The following is a 7916-nucleotide window of genomic DNA, read 5'->3' on the forward strand; positions in this document are numbered from 1 at the left end:
AAAATCAAAGTTCTAGAAATTCTGTTTCATGCAGATATGGAAACTGCCATCCTTACTTCCAGGCTCCATGGACAGGAATGACTTTGTCTGCTGAGCATCCCCAGACATCTCTAGTCTTGGTCTTAGGCCTAGGCCAAGAGCTAGGTCAGGGAGTGTTTCTAGAGTGTCACAGGATAAGATTTATAAAAAACACTGAAAACTACACTTTCTCAGAAATGGGCCCTGTGGAAGTAGAGGTGGTGATGGTAGTGCTACTGCTCTTTTTTTATGCTAGCCTAGGCATGGAGTATGAGAAGCAGGAGACTTCAGCTTACTCTTTTTTTCTGAGCATGCTGGCTGCAGCCAGTTCCTTTCTCAGGGAGGACTTTTCTTTAATTTCTTATCATTTCATCTCTCCTTTCACATCATTCATCACTCTGGCACTTCTTCCACAGATAGAGGACAAATGCTGCATTTTGGATTCCACTGTATGGACCGTGTATGCACAAATTAATTGTGGCAATGGCTGTGTTGGAATTTGCTTATATTTCCCTTTTCTTCCTCCTTCTTTCCCCCACAAGAAGAAAGACAGGACTTGGCCCAAATATTTTAAAGTGATAGGGGAAAAAAATCCCAAACCTTTGTGTACCCCGTGTGCAGCACTGCTGTATGGAGATGATTGCTCCTGCTACTAAGTTGGTAGTTGATCACCATGCCTAGCAGACTTACATAGGATGCCTGTCCAAGGGACCTGTTTCCTTCCAAATAAACTAAATAGGATTATTTATAATATATAGGCTATGTGAGATCATCTAGCTCAGTACTCTCTCTGACAGTGAAAACAGAAAATGCCATTTAGTGAGAATATAGAAGCCTGGTTATTTCCTCCCATGTAGTACTCTGGCATCCAGAATTGTTCTTAGGGTTATTAGAAGATACATCCCAACATAATCCTTTTCGTATTCATTATGGACCTGTTGTCAATTAATATGTCTGATTCCTTTTTGAATATGCTGATACCATCTGCCTCTGCAGCTGCCCATAGTTGCAAGATCCAGAAATGCTCCATTTACTGAGTAAAGAATTTTTTTTTTTTTTCTGTTTTAAACTGATCTTCTACTCAATTCATCAGATGGTCCTTATTTCTAGAAGTATAGGTTGTGGCTTACTTTCATTATTAAGCAAAATCTCAGTCATACCACTCGACAGTCACCTTCTCGCCAAACTGAAGAGTCCCAGACTTTTTAATCTCTTCTCATACATGGATGGTCTATTACTATGGTTATTTTAATTGCCATTCTCTTTACCTATTCAAACTCCACTATGTCCTTCTTGAGACGTGGGGACCAGAACTTTGTACAGTGAAAAGATGCAGAGGCACCAAGGTTTTATATATTAGGAACATGGTATATATTGTTGTCTTCTCAATACCACCTCCGCAAGGTCAAATGTATTGGGCCTTCTAGGTACCACTGTCTGTCCAGCCACTGATGCCAAGACAGCCCTCAGGGATGGCTCCGAGATTGCTTTCCTGACTTGTGACTGTAACTGCCACTTTGAGTTGAGCATCATGTAGACCTGCTTTGAATTATTTTCCTATAAGTGTATAATTTTACTTCCTGCCCCCTCTTTTTTTCTTTTTTTTTCTTCCCCCCCTTTTCTGAAGTCTGTTTCTCTGTGTTGTACAAGGGAAAAGAAATATGGCTTTGCCCACGGGTAAAAGTGTGCATACAACGTTTCCAGGAGTTTAGTTGTATGAGAATTTTACCGATGATAAACATACAGATGTTGTCACTTACCTGGACCGCTTTTTTCCCCCCAGATAGAGCCATGTCCAAAATTACTTAATCGATGCTTGTTCTCTCAGCCTTTTTAATCCTCCAAAGTGTGTCAGCTGATTGCTTCAGTCCCTTCAGTCTTGTTTCACTGATTGGCAAGAAAAAAGTCTCACAACTTTTTTACAAAATGTAACACTTGGAAAGAAGACAACTTAGTGTTGCAAGTACCTTATCAAGTGCCCTTGCTAACATTTTATTGAAAGTTTGTTTAAACTGAGAGATGAAGTAATGTGTATGTAATAACTGGTGGTTTCATATTTCCCTGGTAAAATACTATTTTGCACTCAGGTAGGAAACGCAATGCAGAGGAACCAGTATTTCCTTTTGAGATGACCAGGGTCTTAGATATTTGCATTTCTACCTGTACAGTTAGGAGTATTATTTTAAGCTTCAAAAATATCAGATTACTTTATCTGTTAGTACTGAATACTATTTGTGTTAGCAAGAGCATTTAGAGAATGATATTTCTGAAAGTCAAGAAATTGTTGTCATTGTACTGAAGTAAAAGGCTTAGCTTTTCAGTAGGTATAAATTGTTATTATGTTTATTGCCAAAATCACTGAATCTTATAAATTAAAGATCTGTACCAAGGAATATTCAGCTGTTTTGCTAGCTTTGTCTTGTTTTCTGAAGAGATAAATCTTATAGCAAACATTGGATTTTGTCCAGTGAAGACCATTGATCCTGTCTTGACTGAATTTTAACCATGAAACAGATCAAAGAGACACAGAAGAGCATCATTTTTATGAGAGATGAAGATACAGTTCTTGATCTCTCATTTTTATAACATGAAGATACCATTTTAAATTGTGTTTGAATATTGTGGTGAGTTAATATCTGTGATTAAGATTCAGAAGCCTAGTTAGTAAAGATTGAAATCATGAAAATAGTTGTATAAAGTTTTTAAATCAGAAAGTTCTGTCTCAGATTGGAATTAAAGTTGAAAGGTAAGAAGCTTGTCTCTGTAGGAGAGATCAAAAATTATCTGTTATAATGCATCTCTTATTTCTATATGATCTTATTTTTACATATTTTATAATTTATACAACAGTAAAGTTACCCTAGAATAGTATTTTGTAATTGTTCTCTGTTGCACTACTTTGTTCATATCTGTTTTCTTCTCACCTTTTCAGCAGTTTTATAAAGTGCTAGTCTTTATTTTTATTTTTCTAAAACTCTAGTCCCCTGCAGGTAGGTCAGTATCTCCAGTCTCAAATTCAAAGGGGAATCAGGATTGCCAAGAAAAGAAGGGAGAATAGGACAAGTCCTTGGTGCCTTCCTCCCAGGAACTGGGAAATAAAAGCCTACTGAACTCTGCTGTTCATTCAGAACCAGAAAGAAATCATAGGACATTCATCAACTCTGAACAATCTAAGAGTAAACAACTATTACTTGTGCCAAAATGAGCAGACTCTATAAAGATGGACAAATATATCCTGAAGTGTTTGCCTCTTTACTCTCCTGAACCCTTTAATCAGAAAGCTTTAGCTTTCCTTTAGCACTGAAGAAAATCTAAGAGCAGTGTGAACTTCTAACCTGGAAGAGGACATCCACTGATAGTATTTTTGTCAGACTACAAATTACAGAATTGTCTAAAAATGTATGTAATTTATTTGTTCTCTACTAATAGGCACCATGCCAGGTAGGCAGTCTGCTTTCACAAATCCATTCTGCTGTGTTTTACTTGCATTTACTTTCTTTACTTTTGTCACAAACATTTAGGGGGAAAAAATGAGGCCAGAATCTGTAATAGGGATTCCTGATAACTGCATGCTTTACACTCTGAGAATACTCTAGGAAATTGCTTATAAATTTGCTTGAGGCATTATAGCACAAGCGCTTCAGTCTATGGAATTTGTTACTGCTATTTTAGGTTGCTGTCAATTGCTTATTTTTAAGTAGAACTTATTTAAAGCTTGACAAATAGGAAATGTATTTTAAGTACAATGGAATTGCTATGGTTCTCACTGCTGAATTTCTGGTGTGTTGATTAAATTCCTTAAATAAAACAGGTGTTAGAGAAATGGCCTTTACAAGTTAATTAATCTTCATTTTCAAAAGGATGAGCTACCATTAAGCTTAGGTTTATTATACATATGTGTAAATTGCAATGTGATTTACTGTTTCAAAGACAAAGCCATCTCTAAGGACAGGTCTCTCCAGTAGGCTGGCATTGTGGTACATGATGTGAGCAAAATTTCCTTAAATATATGTACAGTCTGTGTTACGGCTTATTCAAGCAATTCTGCTGAGAATATCAGTCCGAGGAGATGCTACGTACTTAAATATCTTTTGATCTCCAAATAACTTTGAAATTCCTCTTACAGACATTACAGCCTTGATTTTATTTAGGTGTGAAGTATTTCTGTTATAAGGCCAAAATCTTTCTCTGTACATATGTGAAAACTTGGAGAGATCTTATTTACAGTAAACGAAATAAGAGCCTTTTTTTGACATTATACAATATTAAAAGGGTAATATATTACTCATTCTCACTGTCTATAATCTGACACCTTTTGGGGAGTATTAATTTTCTAGTTTCTGTTTTCCAGATCAGATCAAAGTCATGTCTGTTGAGGAGCTGGGCACAAAAGGGGTGTTCTACAAAACGCAGACTGTGAGGAAGTCACAGATTTCTGTACTTTTCTGTCAGAATTCAGTAAGAATTTCACTTTAAGGGGAAAGTTGTCCCTTCTCTTTTTGTTGTGCACTCACACAGTAGCAAGGGAAGTCTACTTCACATATGAGCTCTATTAATCACAGTGTTTTTATTTGATGTGGTTCAAATCTCTTACAAAGTCCAGACTGCTTTCTGCTTCTCATGACACCAAAATGTTAGGTCAGATTGTGGCCTGAATAACTGTCTCCTTGGCTGTTAACCGACAGTGCTCATTCTTTTCATTTAGTGAGACAGTCATTTGAAGGGCATGTCTGGACTCACTATTAAAACACTGGCTGCATCATTAGCCAACCTCGTGGCAGTCCTACCTCATCACTGTAGTTGCATAGTGGTAAACTTCTTTCCCTGATGGGGCACAGTATTGTGGGTGCTGGTATTCTGTTATCAAGCACACTTTTTTGTAACACAGATAAAATTTCCACACGCCCAGCGGACGTGCTGACACTTTCTACCACTGCCGCACTTTTGAACCAAGGAAGCCTGAAAATGCACTACTTCACATCAAAGGGTTACGTCATTTTTACAGCATTAACGGAACACACTAAGTATAATTTACCTTTAGAGAGTGAGCTCTTTACTTCTTGTGGGTGCATTCGCCTATCCTGAGGTCTTAAATAATTTCCCAGCTTTGTCAATCTTAAAATATTTGGGTTAGAGCACACTTTTTGTGGCTGGCTCCTCAACAGATTTGACATTGAACTCCCCTTTTCTGACTTAATTAACCTCTCCTCTTCACTTCTGGATTTATTTTCTATGTTCTGTTTTGCCTAGGTACATTTCTGTTTCCACAGCTCCTCACAGGTTTTGCCACAGACAGGATATATGCCCTGTGTTGCCCTGTGTAAGTCTCACGTATGTCCAGCGTTGCCCTGACGTGCTGGTGCATTTTGATGATGTACAGTGGAGGGCTGTGGGGCTCAGGTGGAAGAGGTCAGCAGCCTGTCAGATCCCTGGCTTGTAACCTGCCTCCTGCCCAAAGCTGAGCTGTGTCAGGTTACAGGGAGAGAAGAGGGTGAGGAATTAGGATACAGGCTGGATGTATCTCAAGGGCGATGTTGCCAGACTGTGGATGGGAGTGATTGGGAGGTGCCAAGTGGTTGAGCTTGTGTTGGAATTGCAGAAGAGTAGAACATCATCTTCACAAAAACTGGAGAAGAAACTTTCATGTCAGTGACTCCTAGCGTTAAACCTCTTGTTAAACAAAACAGAGCTCTTATAATAAGCTCCATGCATTTTTCCTTTTTCTTCCTTATCCTCTTCTTTATGCCTTTTTTCACTCCTTTTCAATACCTACATTTCTCTGTTGATTTTTTTCATTTGTCAAAAGATTTCTTTTCTTCTTCCACAAATCTCTTTCTTGTTTCTCCTTTTGATGTGGCTTTTCTCTGTGTTTCCCTTTCAACCCTCAGAGCTTACTTTAGTCTCTTCGCTGTATTTGGTACATGGAGGAGCACTATTGAAAAATTAAAAGTAGCTTGCATGGGAATTTCTTATTTCTCCTTTCCCTCTAGAGGCCTGTTTCTCTTCCCCTCTATTTCTATGAAGTTTACCATCCTCAAATGATTCTCCCTCTACTTCCAAATAATTTTATTCATCTTTCCCTCTCTTGCTCTGTCCTTCAACTTCATCTTCCCCTTCACTTACTGTTGCTTGACATTTTTAACTTCTCCGGTAGGACAAGAATTCGTGGTAGCATTCAGATTACCATGCTGTGCATAAATACTCTGATCTATATCTCAGCTTTACTGACAAGTACTAAATTTCCAACTGCATCTATAGTGACTTTTTGTTCCATCTTTTTCTATTACACTCAGTAAGAGTAGCTAGGTTGGCAGTATTAACTGTTACAGCCACATTATATCCACAGTCTTGTATAATCCATTACAGATCAGGTCTGTATGACATTGCAATTTAAACAGCGGTTGCTGGCAGCCTATGTCTGCTTGTTCTATTATTACAACAACCAGTAGAGCTGTTCTACTGGGAAATTTCGAGTGTAGACAAAGCTTTAATCAACAGTAATCTGATCCTTTAAAAATGCAACATCAATTCATTTATTTCTCATTTCACATATGAAATTTTAATAGGTACAATCACCCTTAAGGATGTTTCAAATATTAACATTATGCACAATTACAAAACAGAATCTTTTTTCTGTATGAAACTATCAGCATCTTTGAACCAAGTAAGTAGTTTTCTGTGCAGACATCAGGTTTACTATCAATCAGAAACTTATTAACAGCTGTGTTAGCCCTAATTAAGTGCAGAACAATGGCAGACTTTTTAATTAAGTCTTATTTTCCTAAGAGGAGACTGGTGGGGTTTTATTCCATTCTCTTCCCTACCTCCATCCTTATTTACTGGATAAAGCCTGCTTTAAAAATAACTGGGACACAAGATGGGGCCATTGACATGGGGCAAGGACACCAGGATATATTTCCTTTACAGAATGTCTGTGTGTTTATACTGACTATATTTTATTCCTTTGTTTTTGTAAAATAATTTCAAATTTTTTAACTGTTATACAGTGTTTTTTCAACTGGATTTCTTTTTTAGTTCTCTTCCTGTCTGAAGTGTATTTCCCATACAGTCAGTGTCAGCAGAAGTATTACTGAAATTAATTTTACTGTATAAACCCATATGAAAGTGGAGATATGTGACATCATATGCACCAAATAAAGGTCCTTCTTGCCTGAGTAGACATCTGGACATGTAGTACAATGTGTGAAGTACTTAGTTGTTATAAGAAAGAATTGGCCTTGCAGGTAAGTTGAAGTTTAAAAGTCTCTGCAAGTGTTTGATTTTCTTAGTCCTGAGCAGTGCCGAGTCGTATATGTGTACTCATGAAGGAGGGAGCGAAGTACCTCGAAAAGTCTCAATCTGCACTTCCTACCTGGCACTGTTTAAGCTGGAGATCTTCTGTAACCACAAACAATTGCTGGATTGTTACTTTGCTCAGAGGGTAAGCAGTGTGTATGAGGGCAGACTGATCTCTTACTGCTCTTGAGAGTATTGTCAAGCCTGAATATTTTTATTTACCATTACAGGTATAAAAATGTCTTTACCTGAGCTCTGTTCAGTCTGTATTTTGAGAGACGAGATGACTCAAGGCAAATCCTGACCTTGATGCGCTGACAGTTTACACCAAGGACTCCAGTGAAATGCTGACAGTTTACATGGGGTGAGCATCTGTCCCTTATAGTTTAAAGAGAAGGTGGATCGCCTCATGAGGTGAATTTAAGTGTTCACTTCTCAAACTGAACTCAGAACTCCTGGGTTTGCCTTTGCACTTTTAGGCAACAGACTGGTTTCCTTTGAGCAATATGTTCACCAGGAAGAACTTAACATGTTCCTGGAAAAAAGTGCTCCAAAGATGCTTTAAACAAAACACACACAAACAACACACCCACCCCGCCCCC

The 7916-nt window shown here is 38.0% G+C and overlaps 1 long non-coding RNA gene across 1 annotated transcript in view; it reads left to right on the forward strand.

Annotated features, from left to right (window-relative positions):
* The first annotated feature begins 4165 nt into the window (after window positions 1-4165).
* Window positions 4166-7916, forward strand: part of LOC113481119 — a 4813-nt gene continuing 1062 nt past the window's right edge. The window contains exons 1-2 of the long non-coding RNA XR_003398606.1: window positions 4166-4176; window positions 6946-6948. This is a non-coding gene — a long non-coding RNA (uncharacterized LOC113481119). The remainder of the gene's footprint in view (window positions 4177-6945; window positions 6949-7916) is intronic.

The sequence above is a fragment of the Athene cunicularia genome (genome assembly GCF_003259725.1).
Source record: "Athene cunicularia isolate RWA chromosome 5 unlocalized genomic scaffold, athCun1 chr5_part2, whole genome shotgun sequence".
Taxonomy (NCBI): Eukaryota; Metazoa; Chordata; class Aves; order Strigiformes; family Strigidae; genus Athene; species Athene cunicularia.